A 27970-nucleotide genomic window follows, 5' to 3' on the forward strand; every position below is an offset into this window, starting at 1 on the left:
TTTTTAGTTTCTTTTACGGCACCCAGGTTCCCTTTCCCGCCCTTTTTATCCATTTAACAAGGGTAGCAATAAAGAATCTGGAAAAGAAAGGTCTTGTTTTTGTTCTTTCATACTTAGGCTTAGATAGCTTTGAATTTTTAGAAAAGACTGAGGCTGTGTATAAAACATCTTTGTGGATGGAAAAAGGGAAACTTAAAGAGAGGTGCTTTCTCAGAAAATGATTGAAGAACTGAGTTTTCAGAGGCAATGTTTCAGAGGAAAGGAGTTTCAGACAGGCTGAGCGCATGGACTGGCTGCCACTCCAAAAGATGTGGGTCTTACTTAGGAGTCCCATGTGATAACTGACAGTGCTGTACAGCTGTCTCACACATACATTAGGTCTGCAAGGATAGAGTTCAACACCTGAATTTATGGTCCTAAGCATAGACACCTTGGAGTGAGCTAGGTGTCCAAGTCACTGTCATGGTCACTACAGGTCTTGCCAGTGCAACCAGTGGAGCACATAGACTTACTCAGCTGACCAAATCAAAGTATCTACTTTAGGGTGCAAACTCCTTTGAGTGTGTTGGGCTAGCTTCAGTTGCCTAAATAGGCATCTTGTACCATTGGGGTTGTCTTGGCTAACCCTGCCTGGCCTCTAGCTGTCTCTCCAGAAGTCACGTGGTGCTGTATCCAAAGGCCTCCTTTCAGTGTATGAAAAGCACAAGGTTCAAATGGCTCCTGTGGAGGAACATGAAACCCACCCCCACTGTCTGCAATGGAAAGTTAAGATACCTCACTCACATTCTCATAACTCAATTCCTGTGCTTGAAGCCAAAGCTGAACCTCACTCTAGGGGACTGCCTTTGAAATGCAGTGTGCAGAGAAAAGAACTAACCCTCTTTTAGAGTGGAAACATTAAAGGCATTCCCAAATACCTTGGGAACCACAGAGTATAGATAATTCATTTTTGTACTTATTTCTCAAAGTTAAAACCCCATTTTGAAATGTTGGGGATAAGCAGTAGGTCTCTGGTAAGGCTTCTAGATTCTTTCTCAGTTCTTTTTCACTTATGACCTCATCAGCATCCTGGCTGGACCTTCTCTGAGTTTCTCTGAAACTTCTTCTCCAGACAGTGCTCCTCCCTCCCCACCATACCCACATATACTTCTGTAACTCCCCCATGTAATATTCCCTTTTCACAGAGTGCCACAGAAAAAAAAAAATAATTGCAGGCATGACTTGTCTTGATTTGCTTGACAAAAAGAGGTGCTTTTAACAAGTAACTCACAAAGGAAGACTATCCCAGCTTCATGAATACTGACAGAACACTTACTGCTTTACTCATGGGTAGATACTCCAAGCTACACTTCCGATAATGCAGTTGATGAAGAAAGTAGTAAGAACAAGGGCATTTATCCAAACATCACAGATCATCTTGTTTTACAGGTGACTTACTAAAGCAGCATGCCTTGCTAAACACCGCCTCCACCTGCACAACCTGGTTTGCCTGCAGTAGTTGTTTAAGCTGCTGGTGAGAATACAGTGAAAGAGAAAAATGGTAGTGCCGAACTGAAAGTCTTTTAAAATTCCCAGTGCTCTTCTTCGATCTCTGCTTTTTGTCACTTTTCATTCACTTTGTATGATAGCAACCTTGCTAAGTACAATAGCAATACATTGCTAAGTACAACTAGAAAGCCAGTTGAGAGTGGCATTTTTTTAAAATACAAATGATCCCTAAAATCATTTACCTAGGAAATCAGACAGTGAGGATTAGCTGGTATCACCCTCTTAAATGCTTGGGATCAGGTATTTAAATAAACAGCAATCTCTTAAGAGAATTAGTATTTTGGGGTTCTTTAGGCATTACGTAATGCAAATGACATGATACGCCAAGTCATGAGCCACAAAAAAAAGCACACAAGAAAGCAGTGCCACTCTTCCAAGCACCAGGGCTTCACTTTAATTTATGACCAAGCCTACATAACATTATTCTTTTGAAGGGTACACTGCCCCCTCTTAGACTGGACTGCTTATTGCTTTTACAGTTGCACAATTCCTACTGAAATTAATTTATGCTATTTAGCTTAAGTCTTATTTTTGCTGACTTTTAGCTTTTTTTTTTTAAAGTACTGTTTAATCTCCTCTCCTCTCTTTTTTCTCTCCAATTTCATCTTAAATAGCTTACCAAATCAAAACCTATCCCACGAATGATCTCATAGTGCAGTTCAGCCCAGAAATTTTTCTCTGCTCTCTTCTGCTTTATTTTTGGTATGTGATGGCAAATCTTAAAGGGGAAAAAAACCCAACACACAAAACCTAGAAAATATTATATAACTGTATAATGCCGGCAATTTAACTCTTCCCAGCAGAAAATTGTTTCTAAATTCAACTCTGTCTGAAGCTGAAACACGTCAGTATGGAAATCCAGCTCCAGGACACAGGAGGGAGCGCAGCAGCTCCCCGAGCAGATGCCCGCACACAGTGAGTCATCGGCAAGGGCTCAACCTGGGATCATCAGCACCCAGGCACAGCTGCCCACGGTTTTCAGCTGGAAGAGCAGCTCAGCCGCCTGTCCCTTACTGAGCGTGCGGAGCCCTCAGCTAACCCGAGCGAGCCAGGGCAAGGCAGCGAGACGCTGCGGAAACCTCTGGAGATGGGATTTTTGTGTCAGCCCTCCAGCTGCATTAGTGAAGGGGGGCGCTGAGCAGCATTCAGCAGAGCGCAGCGGCAGCAGCGTCTCCATCCTTTAACCTAGCAGGGGCACAGAAGCAGGACTGCTATCTGGGGGCATCCCGCTGCCTCGGGGCGGGGGGCGCCGGCGCCTCCGCGACGTGCGAGCGCTCAGCGCAGCGCTGCGGGGCGGCGAGAGCTGAGCGCACGGAGACTGGACGGGCGGGCCGCGCCGGGGCGGACGGGCGGGCAGGGCAGGGCAGGGCAGGGCAGGGCAGGGCAGGGCCGCCGCCCGCAGGCCCCGCTGTTGCCGCGGCAGCCCGGGGCGGGGCCGGGCCGTGCCCGCGGCCGGCGGGTCCCGGGCGGGCCGGGTCGTTGTTACGCGCGGCGGCGCCGCCCGGGTGCGGGGCGGACAAAGGCGGCTGCATCCGGCCCCGCACACAACTCGCGTTTCTGCCGGGAGCGGCGGGGCGAGGCTCGCGCCACCGGCCCGGAGGGAAGGGCGGGGAAGCAGCCGCCGGCCGGCAGAAGGGAGGGGAGGGAACCGCAGCGCCGCGTCCCGCTGAAAGCTGCAGCTTCCCGTCCCTCGCTCCGGCAAGCCCGGAGCGGCTCTCCCGCACCGCGTCCCTCGCCCGCTGGACAAAGGGTGAGGGACCCCGGGGTGGCAGGACAATTAAAAAAAAATATCTAACAGTATTAGCTTTACTATATGCAGAGGCCCTATGTGATTTTCCTTTTTGCTTTTTTTTTTTTTTTCTTCTCTAGTGGCTAGAAGCCAAAACTCTCCTATTGAACGCCTCTCGCTGAATGGGAAAAGCTGCCTTGTTTAATTAATGTTATTCCTTTTCCCCAAAAAGAAAACGAAAACTATTCCCGTTATTTTAGCTCTGGAGAAGCTTTAAGAGAGTAATGGCAGACATGCTGAGCCCTACCCTCTTTTCTTCCTCCCTTCATTCCCACCACACCTAGAGGCACACACAGAAGGAAAAGGGAAAGCCGAAAAAACTGAGTAGTTACCTGAGAAACCAGACATGGTGCTGTAGGGCATCATGGGTACACCTGTACCTGAGGAATTCAAATGGGAGAAGTAACCTCTGCCATAACCACCCTCTGAACCACACCTCATTCAGTACACTAATCGACCCTACACTGAAATGTATGTGTCCAGGGCATGCACAGAACAGTTTTGTAGCATCTGTAACATGGTGGAATCCCATATGAAATGTTAAAATCTCCCTCTAATGTGGATTATATATAATTCTCTTCAAAAGCATAAAAATAGTGATAGCTATAGGCCAGATAGCAAATCAACCATTCTTTGTGATGTCTGCTTTCCTGTTTCCTGTTCCTACACTGTTTGAAAAATAATAGTTTGCTCTATGGAAAATAGACATATCTCTGTTACACAGATGTAAACATATCAACATTCCCACCGATGTTTGGAAGCATCACAAATGTGTTTGTGCTAATTGTAATCATGAAAGCATTGTGATGAATAATATGTTCTCATTTAGATGTTTTGAGGCATTACCTTTTAGTTCACTACTATGGTATGAGTTCTGTGTTTCCTTTAAAAATACTCAAATACTACTTTTGCCGGTATCCTTCCTTTGTTGCAGATTTGTTGGGCGACTGCAAACCTGTTCCTAAAAGGATTATATTTCACGTTTGGGAAAAACTCTGCTGTAAGTTTCAAAAAGAAGTTACACTTCTTTTATGACCTTCATTCCTCTTTCTGTGCACACATCCTGTGGTTGTAATCTATTATTCTGATCAAGTTTGTCTTTTTACGATGAAGGTAAACATGCATTTAGAAAATGTCCTAGCAGTGTATTAACATGGAAATGTGGTTCCAAGTAGCAGGAACACGGTGATCACAAGCGATACTTGGTGAAGGAAATCACTGTGTTTAACAGTGTTGAGATCCGGACTATGTCTTAATTTTAGAGTCCCTGCTTAAGTGGTAGGAATTTTCAGACTGAATAATTTAATAGGCTACCAGGTCTGAAGATGAAGTCAGAATTTGTAAGGGAGGATGCAGTGTTCACAGCGCAGCACTTTTATTTAACACTTAATTATGAAGCTGTGCACAGAGAAGCTTTTGAGATTGTTGCCATTAGAAACTGAGCCCTTGTGGCTGGAGTTATGGTCAGGCTGCCGTCTCCACCCCCACCTTCCTCCCCTGCCCTCCTCCTGCTCCTCTGACTGACCTTCCCACGCTTGGCTGAGCTGAACCTTGAGGTGCTGCAGTGTTTTACATTGCTGGGCTGTAAGGTTTGAGGTGTGAGCATGCAAGGGGTGGTGCCATCTGCGGGGACAAGAGTCTTTTCTTTTGCTGAAAACCTGCCAGCTGTTATTTAATATCACTGAGTATCATGTAACAAATATAAAAGCTGTATGTCAGGGAGAATGTCTCTTTCCCTACTGATCTAGGCTGGAACACAGCAAAGTTTCCATTTACTTCTAGCTATTGTGAAAAGAAAGCTCCATTGACCTATTTTGACACTCAGCCAGGGAGGTGACTCCATCAGTCAGAAGCTGACCATTTTTGTTTCCAAACGCACCCACCAGAATTTTAATACCGTGCTTTGTTTGAACTGAAAGGCTGTCATTTCAGTGCTTTTTGTCACCACTGATCTCAGCCTTATGTATTTTACATGGTATTTTGGAGATACACTATTAACCATCATTATAGTATTCTCTGTGTAAAATCATTTTGTGTGTAAGCCTGAAGAAAATTTCTGGTGAGTTTTCACATTACGCAGTGGCACCGAGTGATCTTTTGTGCAAAGATAACACAGGTTTGCTCTTTTGTAACCTCTTCTTCCAGGGAGATTCTGATCCTTCACCGGCACAAGGCATTTGAAGTTCTGCAGCTGATTTTTGCGAGACCAGGAACAGGCCTTGAGGTCTTCTAATTCTACCTATCACTGAGCATCTCCCCAGCTGGGAGCCAAGGGCATGCAGGACATAGCGGGATCAGATCCTGAATTAATTCTCCTGGGAGTAATAGATCCTCAGAATGATTTCTACAGGCACAGCTTCCAAAGGTACCCAGTGCTGATACAGAGCAGCACAGAGTAGTTTTTGCAGATCAGCAAAAGAGTGGTCACTTTAAGCAACATGGCATAGGAAAATATTCTGTAGAGAACAATTCATTAGCAGGACATTACAGCCTTTAGTCTGGATTTTCGATGGGTCGAACTGAGGGAAGAGATCCCTATGCATCATTTCTGCCAGACAGGATGCCTTCAGGTGCACCTAGCAGCATTTTTGCTGTTGTTGTGAGAAGAGAAAATGAGCCCAGTTGTCGAAGATACTGAAAGCAGGAGATTTTTTCCCCAAAGGTATAAACATCAATTAGGCACTGAAGCTCCACTCACTATCAATCATTCGAGAATCTCGCTCTGCATGATGCTGCCTGGCCTCAGGGCTGGAGCAACAGCTGGGCACTGCCTTGTGCTTTGGTGGGACTGTGGTCCCTTAGCCCAGAAACCTCCACTGAGATCTTCATGTCAGGGAGGGAGCTCTTTAAACTCTCCATTCATTACCCTTTTTGAGAACCATACCACGTTCAGTTTGAACATGTAACCAAGTCTTGGATTAGGGTATGGGCATAAGCTTTGTGCATGGAATCTCTTGAATATAAGTGAACGTCTCAGCTGGGATGGGCAGCAGAACCTCTGGTCTCTACCTTCAGTACCTAGAAAAACACTGGTTTTGACTGATGCAAATATGTTAAGCAAAGTAAGAAAAATATAATTTATTTTTATGCAGTTACTGAGCTGTGTGAGATGACAGTAATTATTTTTACCATTGCTCAAAAACCTGCATTTTAACGAAAATATAGGAGTTCAAATATGTTTGGCATTTGGGAAAGTCAGAAGAAATATTACGGGTTGATTGACAAAACTAGCAATTTTACAAAATAATCTTAAAGCACAGTATCTAAAAAATGCTGTGATTATCTGAAATAAATCTAAGCAGAGGGATGTAAAGTTAAAATCTGAAAGGAATTTTCATGGAGATGTGGTGAACATATCGACTGATATAATTTCTGGTGAGATAAAAGATGGTAAAAAAAAAGAAATTGCTTACAGTTTCAGATATTCCCTTTACTGTAGCAAACTCACAAACTGTATATTGCCTTTTGCTTTCATGGTCAGAACTCGTATTTTTGCAAAAGGGCGTCTTTCCAACAACAGACACTACATTTACAAAAAATGTCTTACACACATTAACTGTAGCTGTTTTCAGTGTGATTTTAAACAAGCCAAAGTTTTCCAGTGCTTTCATATTCCATCAGACTGTGGAGGCCCACAGTTATACCCCTCCCTTTATCTGAAGAAAGAGACGCTAAAGCGCAAACTAGGCTAGCTAAATTTATGTCTGTCTTCTTGACAAACACTGTCCTTAGAAATTTAACATAGAGTAACCTGTATGTTGGAGATATATCAGGTATATTATGGCAATCAACAGTATTTTCAGAGTTGTGGTTCACACCTCTAGAAATGCTTGGAACCCAGTCTGTTAATTTTTTTGAATAAGATGTCAAGCGCATTCTTATCACTTCAAATTACCTTGCAGTTCTTTTAAGTGTAACCCCATAACATGACCAACAGTGAAGCTTTCTAAGCTCCTGGGATACCATTGCTTGTTTAATTCATACAATAATCATTAACATACCTTGTTTCAAGAGCAAAAACTTGACCAGTGGAGAGAAATTCAAATGTGTTTTCCTGTAAGTCTGTCTTTGGGGCACTTGGGTGCTGGCAGTTGGCCCCTTCTCTTCACCATGAAACCAGGCCTTCTCAGACTCCTAGCTCATCTTAACAGCTTTCCCTGGCTTTTCAGAGGCAACTGATCATCTCTATGTTCTCAGGCTCATATTCAATCTTCATTTGAAGGACTTGAGAGGAAACAGAAGACTTACTTCCTCTCTCCAAAGAAGATACAAAATGACTTGTTCAGTGCTAGCTTGTTGAGGCGCCTATTTAGATGTTTAATGCAGAGTTCCTCTTCCTTAGCTTACATGTTCCATAAACAGGATTTCTTGGTTTAAACCTTGTTAAAAATCCTTCTAGAGCAGTTTGCCTTCATACTGTGAGACAAGTGGATATGAGGAGAGGTAGTGACCATACTTCTTCTCCCAATGAGCCAACACTGGGCAGCTACAGATAGAGACCTCTGCCATTACCATTTTGTAGCATACACCAGCATGTGCCCACTCAATATTCATGACAGCATTCTTCCAGAGCTCTGGCTGGAGTGATTAAATGCCCATTGCAGTTTTGTGTCTTTCAAATATAACTAAACCTTCAGAAATCTGATTATGACAGTAACCAGAAAGTTGACAGGAAAGTAATGGAGCTTGAAAAGGTTAATTTGGATGAAAAAAACTTGTCATGAATGCATGTTACAAAGCAATATTTTCTAATCTGTGAGACTTGTATATAGTGGGCATGTGGTGGGAGAAAGGAAACTGAAAAAAGGATGTCTTTCAAACTGACAGATTTGATAATGAGAAATCTTCAGCTCCAAGTTTGGGTTTTGTTTAAAGTAAATATCTTCCTCATGGCAAGGCAGGCTTAACAAGTGAGGAAGTCTTTTTCAGGCACTACACTAAAGTAATTTTCTGACACTAATGAATCTGCATCGTTAATGCATACACACTGCTTAGATTCTCCTCTGCAATATTCAAGACTAGAGAAAGCCTCCTGAAATGAGTGCAATTATTAGGATTTCACTGGAATACATGATAACATAATTTGGCCAGCTTAATCACCTGTGCCTGTAGGAGTTGGGGTGTGCACTCTGTATTTTCTGTGGAGTAAAGAACTGCTTTAATAGCCTCATATCTTTTGTTACAGATGTTCTGAAAGTGCTTGTGATACACACTGAAAATTTCTCCACAGAGTCATAAGTTTGACATTATAAGAAATTGTTTCTATGAGAAGGATGCACTGAAAGCCTGCAATAAATTATTAATCATGTCAGTGACCCAGGCTTTGGACAGCTTAATTTATATTGAGTACATTTCTACCCGGAGGTGGCATCATTGAAATAAATGGGACTTTCTCCTCTGTAAGGAGGCACAGAGCTCTGAGTAAAACTATCAGAAGCAGTTCCAAACTGTGTGATTTTTGGAGAGAGATACTATAGAAAGAATGTGGTACATTCATAATGAAAGATAAACCAAGCTGGGTTTTTTGTTGTGTTGGGTTTTTTTTTTTAAGCAGGCAGCAATATTGAATAATAGCTTACATATTTACATAAACAGCTCCATGAGTAAAACAAACCAACATAAAACATTAAAGAATAAAACAACACAGATCTGGAATTTAGCTGAAGTGAAAGCTGAAGCTGAAGTGAAAGCTGAAGTTTCTGTAAACGATTGCAGGATATCATTTGGGTCTCTTCCTTAGGGCTGTGCAAGTTAGCCAGGCTCTTCCTAGGTATCAGTCATATATCCTCCAGACAGGAATGCAAAGCTAATACTGCTCCGCTTTACAGCAGTTAAAATCTCAGAACGGTCTTTCCCAAGACCCTTTATTTTTGGGAGGGAGGAGGGTGATTTGTATTGATAGCATGGACCTGGCCCTCTGACACCCTTCTTGCAAAGACCATTTCTGAAACTCCAGGATGAGAAATTAAACTGGGGTTCCACAGAGAAGGGAACATACTGCGATATGAATACTCACAAAACAGGCAAGGAAAAATGAGGTTCAATTAATTTTGTGATATAATTTAGCTGCCAGATTGTACTTGACAATCTACACTCATTCCTAATGTCAGCCTGATCTTAATGTTGTGTTTTTATTGTGAGTTCTTGTTGACAACATGAACCACCTGCACAGTAAAACCCTGCTATTATCCACCATCACAAAAAATGATTTTACAGTACATACAGTAGATTGAGTGTCATTTGGTATTAGTATGGGCTTTTGTGAAAGAACTTAATATTTTACAGTTGCTTGTAGTAACTGTCATACCTTGGATCATGAAATTTTGCAGAAGTGTATTTTAGAAATAATATTACTGTAGATTCCAGTGTGGAAGGTGCTAGCTAGCTTTTGTGATAATCAAGCAGGAGAACCATTTCTGTTATTGTGACAGATACAGCAGTGTACCTAAAAATGTACTTCCTTTTTTATACAAACTTTATTTAAAGCGCTAAATTCTGTGCACGTGTATGTATGACCTGTGTTTGCTGGAGAAATTATGAACTGTAGGATCAGTATCCTGACTTCCAAAATATCTGAACAATAAATACTGAGCACAAGTGAACAGTCAGCCAAGTCCTGAATTATGAAGAAAAAAGATGGGAAAAAGCCTGAATTCAACCATGCTGACTGAAGGTGAGAACAAGGCCAGCAGGTTTATAGGAATGTCTAGGATGAAAAAAAGTTGTTCTAGATAGCAACATATAAGGTAGAGTGAGAAGAATTTATCACCCTTGATAAGATGAGGGTAGATTTCCTGGGTTTAGTGAAATAATCTCAGGAGAAAGCAGCTGGCTTTCTAGTTGAAGCAAACGGAGCAAAAGTAAAGTCCAAGGAGCTGGGCAGATAACTGGAGTTTGACATGGAGTTGTAAGAGTCAAAGAGATCCCCCATAAGCAACTACAAACAAAGAAGAAAGAGAGACTAAAACAGAGAGAAAGATAACAAGAAACACCAGCTTGCCAAGTTTTTCCTGTCTTGTATAACAAGGAGGTATCTGAAGCAAAAACAAATACACATACACATTTGGAGCAGAAAGAAAAAACAATATCAAGAAATTTATATCTGACCCATAAAATCTTGACATCTCCAAGAGAGAAAAAAATGTGTTGTATTTAGGCCTATGGCACTTAACTGAAAGAAAAATATTATCAGAAATGTAATATTGTTGTTTAACATTCTGGAGAACGTAAATAATTCTTTTTTAAGTTTCAAAACACAGGAATTAGTTTCTCCTGCAAGAAAAGATAGCAATACATGCGTTGTCTTATAATACCTGTAGCCTTAAATGCCACTGAGCTTCAGGAAAGAAACTTAGATCCCTATTCATTATTGCTAGTAAAAGGTTGGGGGCTTTTTTTTATTAGATTTGAAATCTCTCTGCAATGGTCTATGCAGAGACTTAAATTCCCGAATCATCTTGAATGGCTCCAGTTACGTTGCTGTAGCAGTGTGTGTTATACCAAACCAGCTCATCCTCGGGGGCCTTGGATCGCCCCCAGCTCACTGCAAGCTCTAGGCTTTGTAGATGCACTCACCTCTCACGGGACTTTTTCAAGCAAGCCTCTGTAGCTGGTTCTTAGAGGTTCTCAAATGCTTACTGCTCTACAGTGAGCATTTTATTAGTTATCATCCTCCAGCTGCAGGGATCTTTACCTTTCTTCACTGATGAAATGTAGCCCATCTCCCAGCTCTGGTGTCAGCTGCCTTACCTAGAAATGAGATACATCACATTGCAGATAAAAGCTATGTTGATACCTTGAGATCAGACCTCCTTATATAACCACCACTTAAATTTAGGTGTTGTAATGTGGAACTGAGTCCTGCCAGTGCTAATTTCACTTTACTCTGTAGCCTCTGGTCCTCATGTCAGCTGGTGCCTGCCAGCATCAGTCATTGGTGAAGTGCTTATAGTGCTGACAGCTTCTCAATTAAGTGCTCTGGCACATGATGCCATGCTAATGGCCTGCCATTTTACCACCCAGTACCACAAAAGCTCAGACATCTGCTCCCAGATGGGCTGAACTTTATGTTTCCACAACAGTAAGGATCAGGGGATGACCCTGCACATGCAGTGTTGTAGAAGATATCCCTACAGATAACTTGGTCAGGAAGAGAAGGTAGATCAATCCTTCTTCAGGCTGCTGAAGAAAGCCTCAGAATTAGAGACATGGCTGATTACAGATGACTCTGACCACCACAGTGTCTGCTGGAAGGATAATATGGCACAAACAATCCATTGGATTTGTGGACTATATTGAAAACTTTTTCTTGATGCAGGTGATCAGTGAACCAATGAGGAGATGTTGGACCTAAAGGTGAAGGGCAGTGTGGACTGCAGCAACTGTGAGACTGTGGAGTTTAGGATCCTGATAGAACTGAGCAAAATAAATAGCCAAATTACAGCTCTGTACTTCAGAAGAGCAGATTTAGGTCTGTTCAGGGAGTCTGTTCATGGAAAACCGTGCTGCAGGGCAAAAGGCCCCAGGAGAGCTGGCTGATCTTCAAAGACAGCCTTCTCAGAACACAAGAACAGCGCACAATGTTCAGAAAGTTGAGCAAGTATGGCACAAGGCCAGTATGGATGAACATGGAGCTCCTGCCTGAGCTCAAACACAAGAAGTACACAGCAGGTGGGAGCAGGGACAGACTATTTGGGAGGAATGAACAGACGCTGTTCAAGTGTGTAGGAATAGTCAGGAAAGCCAATGTGCAACTCCAGTTTAAACTAGCAAGGGAGAAAAGGGCAATAAGGAAGGTTTCTTTAAGTGGACCTGTAGCAGAAGGAGGACTAAGGAGAATGTAGAATAATGAGAATGGGCATTGCTCAGTGGGGCAGGGAATCCTGTGACAAGGGATATGGAAAAGGCTCAGGTACTTGATGCATTTTTTCCTAAATTTTCCTTGGCAAGTCTGCCCTCCGGCCCTCCAGGTCCCTGAGCCTTCTAGCAGTCTGCAGGCATGAAGTAGTACCCACAGTAGGAGAAGATGGAATCAGGGAGAACTTAACCCACTTAGACATTCACATGGGATGCACACAAGGGTGCTGGAGGAGCTGGGTAATGTCATTGTGGTGCTCGTAATGTTTTTGAAAGGTCATGAGAGCTTCAAAATGGGGAGGTTCCCAATAACTACAGAAAGGCAAACATTGCACCTGCACTCAGGAAGAGCATCTGTGTAACTCCAGGCTGGTTAGCCTCACCTCCGTTCCTGAGACAGTTATGGAGCAAATCCTCCTGCAAGCTATTGCTAAACATATGAAGGGCAAGAAGGTGATTGTAAGCAGTTAGCATAGACTTTTCAAGGGCAAACCATGCCTGACCAATCTAATTTCTTTTCTATGATAATGTTGTACACAACAGGAGGGCAATGTGTGTTGTATATTTTGTGTAGCAAGCTTTGCCACAATGTCCTGTAGTTTTCTTATCACCAAACTAGCAAGATATGGGCTAGAAAAATGGATGATAAGGTGAGTGGAAAATTGGCTGTAACATTGGGTTCAGCAGGTTACGATCAGTGACACAAAGTCAGTTGTATGATGGCCATTAGCTATTGGCATCCCTCAGGAAGCAGTACTGGGACAGCAGTGTTTAATCACGTCATTGATGACCTGGCTGATGGGACAAACCACGTTCTCCAGAAGTGTGCAGATGACACCTAACTGAGGGGAGCAGTCACTGCTATTCAGAGGGACTTTGACAGCCTGGAGAAACAGGCTGACAGGAGTTTCACAAAGTTCAACAAAAGCAAATACAAAATCTTGCATCTGGGATGGAATAAATTAATGCAACAATACAGACTGAGGGTCGGCTGACCGGGAAACAGCTTTTCTGAAAAGGACCTGGTGATTTCAGAGGACAAGAAGTTGAACATGGGCCAGCAATGTGACTTTGTGGCTGGGAAAACCAACAGCATCCTGGGTATTGTATTAGCAAGATCTGCAGGCAGCAGATCCGGAGAGTTGACCCTCCTTCTGTATTTGTTACTTGTGAGACTGTGCCTGCCCAGTTTGGAGGTCTCCAGTAAATAAAAGACTTGGACATACTGGATTGAATCCTGAGGAGGCCAGCAAGCTTCTCTGAAGCTGAAGCACGTGATCTATGAGGAAAGGCACTGGGTGATGGACCTGTTTAGCCTGGAAAAGAGAGATCTGAGGGGAAATCTGCAACTAAATGTTGTGTCTGCAACTACTTGATCAGAAGACGTAAAGGAGACAGAGCCAGACTATTCCTGAAGATGCACAACAGCTGGATGAGAGGCAGTGGCTACAAGGGGGAACATTTAGATACAATTTGGTTTTTTTTCACTATGAAGTTGTTTCAGTACTGGAAGAGACACTGAGACACTATGGGAAAAACATTCCATCCTTTGGACATGTTCAGGACTCAACCGGACACAGATCTGAAGAACCTGATCTGATTAGTCCTGCCTTCAACAGGGTGGACCAGATTTGGTCTACCCGATTCTGCAAATCCATGATTCTTTGTCACCTGGTCTAAGGCTTCTACTATAAAATCCATAATAGGAGGAAGGAGTAAGTATTGATTGTAACTTGATTTCAAAATTCTCAAATGGGGATGAAGATATATTTACAACAGCAATGTCTAGAAATCACCATGAAAGGTTGCACAGCCGTAGCACTCTAGAAACATCCCAGGTAGTGGTCAAGGGAGTTCCCACCATGTCATATAAATCTAATCTTGTTCTGCAATTTTTAGTGTTGTGCCCATTGTTGGAATTGCTCCAGCAAACACCTGTGACAAATTACAGTTCCTATTTTTATCTGGGTAGCTGGAGGCTCAGAATCCAGTTTCAGGCTCTGAGAATGATTGATCCTCAGCCAAAGAACACAGATAGCCAACCTGTATATGGCAAATACACTTAGTAATAATGGAACATGAAACTGAACTAAAATAATAACCATAACGATATGCCTGGTCAGTCAAGAAATGCAGATTTTTTTTCACCATCAGCAATATTTAAGCCAAAGTATGTGAGAGCAAAACAAAAAATAGAAGCATGTCACAGAATTGGGACATTCTGTACATGGGTATAACCCATCTGAAAAGAAATATCTACAACAAAATACTGGGAAAGGTACAAAACTCATAACTGTCCACAGTGTAGATTATGCATGCTAATTCAACCCTCTGTGAACTAGCATTTCTAGCAAGGCTGTTCCAAAATGTTATTAAGGGCACTGCAGCATATTGCAGAGTGTGTTGGCAATGCCAAAAACAGAGGGAAATCAGGAACACGGAAAAAACATAAGACAGCTGCCAAATATTGATTTTCTTTAAAGGTGGGAAGCAAAGATACTGGGGTTTTTGAGAGTGAGGAAAAAATGTTGGCATGTTTTTTGCAGGTCTGTTTGTAAGAGCTGAGGAGGCAAAATGTAGTAGTTGAAATGGGTTTAATGTATTCAATTTCTATGCATAATTACACTGGGGGGAACACATTTGACAAGAAACCGATAGTAATATATCAGCGCCTGTCTGGGAGCATCTCAGTTGTTACCATGCAGCAATTCATGAGCCCTTGGCTTCCACAGTTTCTGTCAACAGAACTTATATCTGTCCCCCAAAACCTCAAGTCCATGCCACCTGAAATTTAAAAAAAGGCCCATGTACTGCAATATGTCAAAGGTAAGTCAGAACAGTGATGAGTGAAATCCTAGTTTCACTTTTACTCTTGTAACATGACCGTTTTCAGGAAGTTTGTCAGTGAATGCAAACAGTATGAACTGAAAAACGTGGGATCTCTATTTTATAAGGTTCTTATCCAGTTGGGTCACTGGTCACAGAGGATCGTGGCAAATGTTGAAGGGTTAAAATTCAGATGCCGAATGAAGCAAAACTCTGTCAGAGCATCTGATGCTGAGTAACCACTGAAACACACATGGTATCAACAGTAAAATGCACTAAAAAATTCCCATAGGGAGAAATGAACCAGAGAGCAAAAACTCACACTGGAGTTAAAGCTCTGTGAATTTGTAAGACAATTAGAAAAATGTAAATAAGTGTTCTCCATGGATAAGAAGTGCCTGGAAGTCAAAAATCAGTTTTACTTCTGACAAGAGCTGGTTCAGAATCATTTAATATTTTTAATTCTTTTCAATTAACATCAGTAGAGGAGGCTAATGGTAAGAGTACTGTAGAAATCTGAGGAAAATATTATTAATATAAAACCAAAAAATATGAGATATGCATTTAAACCAACAAAATTGAAACTATGAGCAGTTGTGACTGATTTAAGGACTTCCATTCAGCTTTGTTAGTGAACAGCCCAGATGTTATGTTACTGCTTCCCAGCTGTTTGCTACAGTCGTTTTGTAACAGGTCACCCTTCAGCAGAGCTGACAGGGGGAAATGTATGCCCATGCACAATCTCCTTCAGTGCAGGAATTGTACTTTGTTCAAGCCCACCTTTGCTGGTGATTTCAGACTGGCTGTCAGCCTCTGTGTCAGCACAGCAGAGGCACAAGCACAGGTTCCCTCATGCCAGCCCAACACTGGTGATAGTAATGCAGGCACCAGGAGACTTTTCAACCTTGCAGCAACATTTGCTCAATTACATCTATCAAAGTTTCGAGCTCACCAAGAGAGTCTTGTGCTTTTAGAGTTTTTTTTTCCTTCTTTTACATGGGAAGAGAAGTCGAGGGGTTGACTTACAGGGGTGAGGGTAGCTGCTAAATGAGCAACACAAAATTAAGGCCTAGGACTTAATACTTGTGCAGATACTACATTGGAAAGAAAGAAACAAAAGCTTTGGAGCTGGTCTTCCAAGGACTCAGTGGATTTCACAACACAGGTGAGAAAATAGTATTTTCTTCCTTTTACCATTCTCCTATGCCCCCCTGTTCAAATTCCTAGGAGGACACCCTTCACCCCAAAATAGAAACTGCTTTGGAACATGACAGAGTTACTGCTCTACAGGAGGAGAGCAAGTGAAACAGCAGGTAGCATGGGTGCAACTTCCTGGCCAGAGCATGAAGCACAGTGGAAAAAAGGGTGGAATCTTTCACTTCTGTATAGGTCCAAAACCTGTAAAATGAGAGTGTTTCTCATCACATTTCTGTAGAGAAGAGTTGGAAACATTTTTCCACACTTGATGTGAACGGAAAATAAAGTAGCTTTTTGACCATTTCCCTCCCTATTGGGAAATATTGCTTTTGAACATCACTGTCTGAGTAGTTTTTAGCAGGTATTTCACCTGAAAATACAACTTTCTGATAGTCTAGGGGTTGTTAAGTTACACGCAGACAAAGCTTTGATGTGAGGAAAACAGTCAGTTGAGAAGAGACTCCTGGCAGCTTTGAAAAGTGTTCGAGATTCTGGAATAAAGCAAAAAGAAGCAAAAATGTAAATTTCATACAGTGGAAATAGCAGATCTCCTTCAGAAACTAACCCAACAATACTTACAGGGAAATGAAAGTACAGCTGAGGCTATCACCTTCCTGCCTTAGCAAGCCAGAAGGTACTTTCTTCTTTATTTTCATGTTTCTCATAACTGTATTGTCGAAACTAGAGGTCGCTACCTCAGAGAGACTGACAAATGCAGAATGGTGATGAGAGCAAATGGAGAGGGACTCTTTGGCGTTAGTAGGTAGGTGTATCAAATTTTTGTCTTTACTAGTGAGAATGTAATTTATGAGGTGTGGATGGAAGGTAATCATAAACCACTTCTTGCCCTTGTCAAAGGCACTTCACAAACAGCCTTTCTCCACTTTGGAGAGCACGTGCTTCCTTTTTTTCAGATTGAATTCACATCTGTAGAAAAATGCATTGGTTGTAATGTTCAAAACAGCAGGGCTCTGCAAATGACAGTTTAACCTGCCCCTAAAAATAATTTTTACATTTCTAAAATGCATTTATGCATTACCAGATATACTGCTGTAAGCTGTTGCTGCATCCATAAGACACAGGAGAGTACTGAGAGCACAAACTGCAGAGGTTTCCAGAACAGGTATCCAACTGATTCAAAAGGTCAGACATCCCTGACATGAAGGTTTAGCAGAAGTGCAACAAATCAAAGTCTTAAGGCAGACTGTGTATCTGTAGATCTGATAAAGAGAAAATACCAAACTGTCTGATCTTAAATGCAAATCAGATTACTGGTGGAGGTGAGCTAGTAAGGAAAGTACTAATTTTACTGTTGTATTACCATATCTAAAACAAAAGTATAAATTATTAAATACATATAAATAGTGTATTAGCAGCTGTTGCTATTGATTTATGGATGATCCTCCAATACTAGCTGAGATTTTGTCGAAATACTCCAAGATAATGTTTGGAAGATGTTCCACAAAAACTATTTCAGAAGCCACAAGAAGGGGACTTAGGTATTGGAAGTATAAGAAATGAAAAAGAAATATTTTTAAATTTGTTGCAAATGCCAGAAATACAAGCCAAGCCAAATGAAAGAGCTCTTATTGGCACCACAGAAATGTTTGGACCCCTGGAGCAACGTAGGCATAGGTTTGTTTATGCTGGCTGAAGAAACTAATATTTGAACTTGCTATTTTCACTTTCTTCTGATATATTTACTAGAAAATATTGCCACTAAATAGGCAATTATTCATAACAAATTATCTTCTAGTGTAGAAAGAACCAAATGCAAGCCACAAAAATTAATTAAAGAATAAAGATAACTTACAGAATTTTGTGGAGAGAGGAGTCATGTAGCTGCCAATGCTTGTTATCCCAAATCTAAACTGTTTTTAGAAAACAATATCAAAATAATAAAGCACTGTAAAATAACCTGCAGAACCAGACTGATCTGTATTTAGATTAAATTACAGAAGGGCAGTGATTAAATTTAGGTTGTCATCCACTGATATTTTACTTGACAGGATGCTGAAACCCACTGTCTGCTGAATAAAGAAAGGAGAACGGCAGGATAAAAAGACTGATACTATCCAGGAGCTGCCATCACTTCATAAACTGATTCTATGCATCAGGGACTAATGGTCTCAGAAGACAATGTCATGCTTGTGTGAGAACATCACTCTTTAAATATGCTGTGAAAGGATGGGTGACCCCTTCTCAGAAATGGTAGTAAGACCTAAAGATTAGCAATCTTGGCAGAAAATGCTGTCATGCTGAGAACATCTTCCCTGAGAAAGTCTCTGGCATAAACCTAAATAAATGTTAATTGCCAAGCCTTATGAGGCTGCCATCCATGCCCCAAAGGACCTTACTGGCCTTGGCCACCCTTGCCTGAGGCCTCCCCCACACCCTGCCCAGGGCCCAGAGGCCCCATTTCAGCCCAGCCTCAGGCACCCAGCCATGCCCTGAGAAATGCTGGAGGTGACCTTCTGCCCAAAATATTGTTTCAACTACCATCCTGGATTGACCTCACACGGGGCTGGTGGCCACGCATGTGCCAGATGGCCACTGGGCTGTCATCTGAACCCAACACTGCTGACTTACTCCGAGAGACCCTTCATGTGTCAGGCTTGTTTCTCCACTGGAGATTTGCTGTACATGACAAATTTTTGTTTCAAGGCCTCACTCTCATTTTGGTCTTTTGAATGGTCTGACTTCAGAAGTTCCTGTGAATTAACCCATTTCAGCACCCAGGTGAGATGCTCTTACTGTGCTTCTCTAAGAAATGTCTGGGTTCCAGTACAAAAGCCTGCTCATAAGGCTTTTCCCTGTTGCATTTGAAAGAACTGTGTCCTTTTCTTTATAGTCATTTACCTCATGCATGAAAATCATCAGTTGTCATAAGGGATGGTTGAAGACCCCAGAACTGATGAACTTTCAATCCTGTCACTTTTAATACTGACCATATGCCGGTCACTTCAGTGGAACGGGAAGCCTTGCCCTTTAGAAATCAGTGAAAACAGCCTTTTGAGCCTTCACAATGCCACACCTTTATTTGTGAGATCAAAGAGCCAATTATTACAGAATTCCTGTTCTCCAGGTGGGTATTTAAGTAATTTTTCCCATTTCAATGTCTTAAGTAGTTCATTCCATGAGTTCCATGAGGAAGAATTTCCATTTTAATAATTCTTGAGGACCTTGTCTGAAATGTCTTTGATTTTTCAGAATCCTTATCAAACTGTAGACGCCTGAGCTGCACTCATTGTTCCAGCAGGATGACATACAGCAATGTGCAACCTTCCTACACTTTTTGAGTATAAATTTCTGGATTATGTGTAAGAATTGCATTACCATGGGAGAGTCTGTTCCCCTGATTTATTTCTCTCAGGCTTCTTCAGATTTATTTCTCCACCCATTATTTGTAGATGAATGAGTTTTTCTGTCACCATGCTGAAAAACATGTAGCCTTATTAAACTATTTACCAAATTCTATGATATTGTCTGGTCATTCCCCTAATATTTTAGACTTTTACAGACTTTAGGAGGGGTATTTTTTGCCCTTTCTTTATCTGTGATGACCATTTCAACAGCACAGAGGCCCAAATCATCTAGGAATATTCTTTTTCAGTGAAGAATTCTCTCTTACAGCTGCTGTTTTAATCCCATGAAGTAACCATGTTTCATATTGACTTTGAGTTGATTTGATTCTCAGTCTTCCAGTTAATTATGATCTTGAAGTATCTTCAACTGTATAATTATACCTAAAAAATACATGCCTCAAAATGCAATAATTAAGCCTTCAGTCAGTAAAGGTGAATTTAAATGGATACAGATAATCCCAGTTTTGCCAGGGACAAATAAGTTTAATGGCAATGTTTTGCAGGGTCATGCAAGATTCCTGGAGCTGATTTTCAGTTCTTGTCTCTTGCTCATTCAGGCAGAAAAAAAAGAAAAAATGTATCATACTTTGCTCCCAAAGTAGAAATATTTCCCATCATTCAAGGTATGTTTATTACAAACAGCTAAATGTAGCACTGCTGGTCATCTGCCACTGAACTGCTGCAGTGCAGTCCATCTCCCATGGTGTATGAAGAGGAGGGAAGGAAGGAGAAGAATGGTAAAGCATAGAAGACTGTAAAACAGTTTCCAGGCCCTATCTCACTTCAGCTCCCTAAAACCTTTCCATTAAAATGCATTGTGCAGCATCAGGAAAGCCAAATCAAATTTTGGTGAAAGAAAAGGTGATGATTTTGTGCCTGTTCAGTATAGCCATGAATGATGACCATTCCAGAACAGCCACAGATCCAGAAGAAAAATATTCAAATAAGAGGATGGTTAATCTCAACATGAGGCATTCCACATTGATAGTGTTTTGATTTGAGACCCTATATTGTAAGCACATCTGATAAATATTTAGTGGCTTAACTGACCCTGAGGAAGCTGAGAAATGAGTCACTGAAACTAGAACACCTGTTATTTATGCACTCAGTTCATAGCCCAGCTGCAGGTAGGATAAAAAGGCTCAATTCCAGTTGCAAATGCAAAGTATTTAAACATGTACTTACATATGCATTAAGTAGATCATAAGCAGTAATCAGATCTATTTATTTCTTTTTCAAAATATTTGGATGCATTTAAAATCAAAATTAATCATTCTCCTACAGTACTGTCACAGTACCACTTGCAAACAAGTCTGAACCAAAAAGTATTAACACTATAATGCTAATATTCATAAGCAGATCCCTGGGAAAAGGCTGATAGTAATTACAGTGAGAGAATATATGGATACCATTTAAAAAGCCTATAGAATCTATTTTAAACCACGTGTCCACTGAGTTTGAAACTAGTTTGTAGAATATAACAAAAAATTTTCTCTCTGGCAATGCTTGCTGTTTGGAGTATATATGGAGACCATATACCTTTCCTTGTGCTGGCATTGCATCTTGTGTGGCATAACATCTGGAATGTTAAAAGAAAGTAAAAAGATGGTGCAGTTGCAGTCTTAAGCAGTCAATAGGGCTGTTTTCACTGCTTTCAAAAGGGCAGAGTTTTCTAGTTTGTTTTTCCAGAAGGCTGATACCCAAAAATATACTGGCACATTTATTAGAAGTACGTATGAATAGGAAGCAGTTAAAAAAATGCAGAAACCAGCTCAGAGGAGCTGAAGTCACTAAGTCCCTCTTAATGAATAATCTAAGTTTCAGGTACCTTTTACTTATATATCTCTTTTGCTTTAACGAAAAGTATCAATTTAAAACACAGAGCTGAGCTGTATTCCATTTCCCCTCCACTGTTTTAAATAAGATATCCAAATTCTTTCCATTTGTCATGGGGCATTAAGGACACATTTTCATTGTGGATTATATAGTATCAATTGGTAATATGCCATGTTTCTATGGACCACAAAACATCATATAACCTGGAGCAAATTCCAGATGCATGGAAAAAATTATATTTGAACAACAAACCATGAAAATCTAGGGGAAGCTAGGCCTCTTTGGCTACAATTAAAGCATGCAGTAAATTTGTTCCACCAACAGGTTTTCCTGTGTTCAGTGATTGACAAGGTTTGTTCAACTCCTACAGCACTCTGCGTCCTAAAGTTTGTGCATGAAATTATTGTCCCATATGGATGATACGGATGCTCTGCAAACGGAGAATACAAAAGTGATTAAGTGAGGGAGCAAAAACCCAAGGACTTAGTTTACAGCCCTTTATGTTTATAGTTATATTCCTCTCCTTAGCAGGAGACAATACTTCTTTTGACTTCCAAGTCAGTTTGTGACTGAATGAGTGTAGTATTAATCACTTTGGTAAGTCTCAGAGAAAAGTCTTCCGTCAACAGGAGGTGAATCTTCTTACACTGCTCTGCCACCGGCAGCATCACACAGTGCCCCTGGCTTTTCCCCAGCTTGATGCCAATTTCTTCTGAGTATTCAACTCCTTCACCTTTTCTGAGGATCCCGAGGAATCCTAGGGATGGCCATGGTTTTGTAATGAAGACTTTCATCCTTAGGGTTTTCACTAAATCTACTGACTTACTTCAAATCAGTGATTAATCAATTACGTTAGGATAATTTTCTTGGTGACCTTAACTCAGGCCAGACTTTGAATCAGTAGTTTTAGTAGGAAAGGTGAAGTGTTATTACCAGTTCTCTGGTAGTAGGTTTTGAAAACACCTTACAAGTAAGGCACTTACTCATGGAACTATCTGTAATGACACAGGAGATGTGAAAAGACGCCCTTTAAGTAGTTGGTTTCTGAGTTTTCTGTAGCAACCATCAGTTTCTCTCTACAAGCTTTATGTACATCTAATACCCTCACAAAGTTTGATGTTTGATGGCTTCTATACATCAGTGTGGTAGTAGTTAGGGGGGAAAAAAATAACTATAGGCCAGTTTCACGGCCAGATTAATTTTTATTGCAGCCTTGAATTTTTGCCACACTGTTATGATGGAGGACCATAATAATCTGTCACAAGTCTCATTGGATGTCACTGTCACTGTATGTAGAGTGCTGGATTGAATTTGGTACAGCAGCTGTTATTTTTGCCAGGAAACATTTCGACTGCTTCGTTATTAAGACGCAAGGAAAGATCAGCATGTGCCTGACCTCTGAAAGCACCTACTACTGGTGCTTTCGAAATCACATGAATTTTTTTTAAGGTAGTCCCTTCATCCAGAGCTCCTATTGCTAATAACATCTATTTTTATACTTTTTTTTTCCAAAAAGATAAATGCAGCATAGGATATATGTGTAAATTGAAGTAAAAGAGTTGCTTCCCTGTTTCACACTTACTATACTTTCACTGAATTTGGGCATAGAGGTTGGTGTCTACTCTGAAATACAGTGATTTGAGGGCAATCTATGAAAAGCAGATGATATAGATAAGGCATGAAAACCAGCAGGTCTTGTAGGTATTTATTTTCCAGAAAGACCACCATGCTAGGTGTGAGTGAGCAATGAATAACAAAATTTGTGGAATAAATATTGCAAAAGAAGTGTTGTTTATGATAGGAAATGCCCTGACTTCTACTTTTGAGTCTATAAGTATTTTTTAAATACAGTTAGAAAGTTTTATGAGCATTAATGGAACAGTAAGGTTATGACATTAATGTGAACACTGCTCAGATGAAGTAAGTAAAGCCCATATTTTTAGAGAGACAGGACTTTACAAAAAAAAATGTTATGTTTGGGATTTATTTTGTTTTGTTGTTTGACTGGGTTTTTTTTTGGCAGTTTAAGACAGTTCTTCCTGAGGTGTAGGACTGAATAAGTCCCTATTCCACATATCGAGACTACTGCTAGGAAAGATCTTTTTGCTAGACCAGCAAGTACAAGATGCTTTTCTTACGATTAAAAGACGAGTGATGGTGTGGTCACACCGAAGTTGGCTGTCTCTAAAGAAACTACTACCTTTTTTTTTTTCCTTTTGTGAATATGGCATAATATATGTGTGAAGCAAAGAGGCAAACCTGATTATCAAGGTAAAGAGTGAAGTTAAACACTTTGTTTTGAACAGCCTGTCAAGATGCTATATAGCTGAAAGCTTCTTTATGGTTTGTCACAATATAGCAGTATGTCTTGTACATACTTTTCCCTCTGCTTGACTGGCATAGGGATTTAAAATCACTTCTCAAATGTATGTTCTGAATTCTGTAGGAGTTTGCTGGCTTGCTGTCTGATATTTCTGATTTTTGAACATAGACACATAAATCATTACCCTTTAAAGCCTCTTTTAAAATTTATTAGATTATAATCAACAGGGATCAATTTAATAAAAGCAGGAACACTTTTTAAAAAACATTAAATCTAACCAAAATTATTGCGACATTTAAGAGCAAAGTGCAAGGTGCTTACTGTTCCAACATTAATCATGTGCCAGGACAGATGGGATTCATTTCATCTCACTATAGGTATCTAAAAATTAGTCATCACATCTCATCTACTCACCTAAATTCCTATTAAATCAATGGAGAGAGACAGGAATCCCCAGGGGGCACACCAGCCCATTCTCAGATAGGTGAGATATACACATGCTTCTTACCAGTAGGTACAGACAGAACTCGTTGATGTAAGACAGATGCTTCATTTATTTGTCACAGGTAGGGATTTCATGCCGTTTGAGATCACTTAAGATACCCAAGATATCTATGTGGATGTGGCAGATGGGACCCAGGGCTGACCCACAGAAGACCCTTCCACAGTGGCAGCTGGAGGCTGGACAGACAGAACTGTGGATACTTCGGAGTTCCTAAAAATACACTAATATATGACAGTTGCCTCTAAATCGTGTCCAATGACTGTAAAGGGAGCTCCAGGACATATAAGTCCCAACACTTACCTGGAAGTATCACTGCCACACTACCTAAACCTGGCAAGTTTACAGAAGAAAGGAAAACTCAAAACTGACTTAAAGTTTTGCTATACAGATACTCAGAAAAATAAGCAGGCCTGCATTGAGAAAGGGTAGTGCAGGACCTCAGTTTCTCCCTTCTGCCTGCTCTGGGACACATAAGACTGAGCTGAAGATCTGTGACCACCAGATGAAATTACCCCTGGGGAATGAGGCTGATGCAGGAAAAATTGAATAGATCATACTAGCACTAGTTATCACTCCTGGTATAGGCTGATGAAGGCAGATTAGCAAAGCTGCTTGAAGTTACCCTGGCTTGCATAAGGCCAGAAATGGCATCAGAGGAGAGCAGCACAGCGTAGGTTTGGAAGAACAGCATCCTGCTATTTCAGATGATTTTCATTCTTAGTCCAGGAAAGGGTCAAAGACTGTCTTCCTAAAAAAAAGCCTAGGAGATTGTTAGAGGACAAAAAGGACATTCATGCTTAAAGCAACAGAAAGCTTACAAGCAAAGAACTGTTGTGGCTTCCTAGCTTCCCATGCCAAAGCAAAGTGAACACTATGAACCACCCACACTGCCTTTACCACGACCCTCTGCCTCTGTCCAAGTACCACACGAGAGGAAATTGTTCTTGACTTGAGCAATGTGCTTAAAAACCAAACCTCTGCTTTCTACAATCTTTAATTTACATGCTTATCTTACCAGTTTGCCTTTAGTGTAGGCTGACTTGGCACTGGATTGGTAACTTTAAAATTTTTGATGTTCTTTTATATTTATTCTCAGGTATTGGTTACATCAAAGTTTCTTTTTATAGTTATGCCCCTTGCCTCTCACCATCCTGCTCCCAATGTTTTCTGTTGCTGAAGAGGCATTTCGAGCAACAGATGCAAAGCAACATTTAACAACGGGTTGACCTTGCCTACATGTTGACCCATCTTGCAAGTGGACTTCCTTGTCTCTTTGACAGCTCAGTGACAAAACATCTCTAGGCCCCATACATGAGCAGGAAGAATGGGAAGTTCCCACAGCCTCCGGGATTTTGTGCCACACATCAAGAACTTTTCTTTTGAAGAACTATTTTTTTCTTTCACTAGGCATTTTGCAGGATTTCCCTGAGGATTTTGCAGCCTTCCCTTTAAGGTATCCCCAAAGATTGTATTCCAGTGCAGTACCCACCTCAGTGGGAACTGAGGGTTCTGGTTTTCACATGTCATGCTTCTTAATAACCAAATTATAAACTCAAAGGTTTTTTTTCTTTAGGAAAAAGTAATATTCACTTAGTTGTCCTCTCATCTTACAGCTCAAATTCCATTTTTACCCTTATTTAATATATTCTTTGTATTTAAGTTCTCCGAGTCTGTTTTCCCTTTAGTTTCAATATCTAATTAGGGCTACATGCATTAAACATGCCTTTATTTTTGCCTTATCCTTACCAAAGCTGTAAGTTGGAAAAATTACTTCTGTCCATGTCCAAGCCTCAAATACTGTTTTTTAAACACATGCTGTGCCCCAGTCTGAAGATAGCTGTACTCCTCTGAGAGCTCAAGTATTTTAAGTACTCTTGCGATGAGAAGTGCTGTATATATGTTGTAGTGTTATAAAATGTTAATTTATACTTGCCCTTTTTTTTTTTAAGTGTAGATTCATATATCGTGATTAGAAGTTGTAAAACAGTTCAGCACACAGAAGAAGAGCAATACATTGTCAGTAATACCTCCCTCTCTGGTATTTGATTGTTGAAACAAAGAGGTCTAGTGGAATGTTTGGCTCTTAAAATTATGCAGCTATGTCCCGCAGAAGCTTAGCAGTTCTGGCAGGGCAGTAATTGTATTTTTCCTGAGAATTCTTTAAATTATCTGGGCACCAAAAAAAATAATGACATTTTTAAAGTGGTGGATTCAGTTGGGGCTAAACAGATATGAGCAGTCTGTCTTCGTTAGTGTTTATATGGTGGCATTGCCGAGGGACACCAGTGACAGACAGGGACTGATTGTGCTTGGCACTGAACAAACGAGGTAGAGTTTGCCCCAAAGAGGTTATAACTTAAATACACAGGTACTGGGAGCTGGGGAGAGAAGTGTTGCATCACTCTGGAGGTTGGGAGTTGAGGCTGAAGAACCCCCTTCTCCCAAAGCTGAACGTCTCTAAACCAGATTGCTTCTCTCCTGGAGCCCTGGTCTTCATGTCACAGGTGCCCTTCTAGCCAGCTAGGGTGTTTTCTGCTGTGAAACCAGTAATGTTCTGCCTGTGAAGTAGACAATATTGATTTAAAAACAAAAACAGAAAAAAAAAGAGCCAGGCAAATCTGCTTAGAGCTGTCAAGGTTAAACTTTGAAATGATTAGTCACTTTCCATTGCAGACAGTGCAAACATTTCTTAAACATTTCTTTTAGCAGTCACTTACATGAATAATTAACTCCTGTGACCCTGCCTTGTCACTTACTGGTTAACATGGTCAAATGCTATCATTAACTTTCAGCATTAGATGTGCTCTCTCATACTTTCCACCTGCTGATGCAAATGCTTGGTCTCCAAGCTCACATTTCTAAATGTAGAAGCACAAGCCCATGCAGACTTTTCAGAGGCTTCCTCCCATGCAGACAGAGAGTTGTGGTGCCACAGGATCCATGCTTTCCTTGTCTTCTCAGGTCCCTTGTTTCTGGGCAGCCACTGGGAAAACGTGTCAGGGACAGAGCAGAGGTTTACCTCGCAGTGGCCTTTCTTTATCAGCAAAGCCAGGAAGCTGCACAAATCCCTGGCATGCATCCACCTTCGGCTTTCTGAGAAGCAGATAGCGTGTCTCAGCCTGTGCTTTATTTAAAGAGGCAGACCATTTGGGGTGAACAGTTAAGCTATGGAGCACTGGGGTATCATACTTGCCTGGATTTTTTTCTCCCATCCAGAGAAAAATGCAACCAAAGTGGTGGGGGGAATTTGCAGCTGATTGTGACTAACAAAGTGGTAAGGCCTCCTTGGGATGTTACTGACAACTTCTGAGTTCTTCCTTATGGGACAGCATTTTGTAGGTCTTAATCTCATGGGAAATTCTGTCTTGGAGACAAACACAGGATTTGATCTGAATGCAAAGTTTTCATTTTGCACTCCTACTATGACTAGGATGGGAAATTGTTACACAGCAAGCTCCCTCAGTTCTCTTGACACACAGGCAATAGCAAAATGCAATCAATCTCAAAGATTTATGTTCTTGTCCTTTTAAATCCCTACCTTGCATTACACCATTATCACAATACATAAGGTAATGGCAGGAGTTGAATGAGTCATGGGAGACTCTCACTAAGATTTAATCCAAAATCTAAAAGCTGCCTACTCTGCATTGCCACAGCGTGGCATGTTTTTAAGCTACAGGAAATACGCTGTATTCAGCAACATCACATAATGTTAATTGCTGAAT

The 27970-nt window shown here is 41.0% G+C and overlaps 1 long non-coding RNA gene across 1 annotated transcript; it reads left to right on the plus strand.

Annotated features, from left to right (window-relative positions):
- The first annotated feature begins 3065 nt into the window (after positions 1-3065).
- On the plus strand, positions 3066-9858 carry LOC138118644 (uncharacterized). Its single transcript, XR_011155240.1, has 3 exons — positions 3066-3298; positions 4272-4337; positions 5483-9858. It is a non-coding gene; the product is annotated as an uncharacterized lncRNA (long non-coding RNA).
- The last annotated feature ends 18112 nt before the right edge of the window (positions 9859-27970 follow it).

The sequence above is a fragment of the Aphelocoma coerulescens genome, chromosome 1 (assembly GCF_041296385.1).
Source record: "Aphelocoma coerulescens isolate FSJ_1873_10779 chromosome 1, UR_Acoe_1.0, whole genome shotgun sequence".
Classification (NCBI taxonomy): domain Eukaryota; kingdom Metazoa; phylum Chordata; class Aves; order Passeriformes; family Corvidae; genus Aphelocoma; species Aphelocoma coerulescens.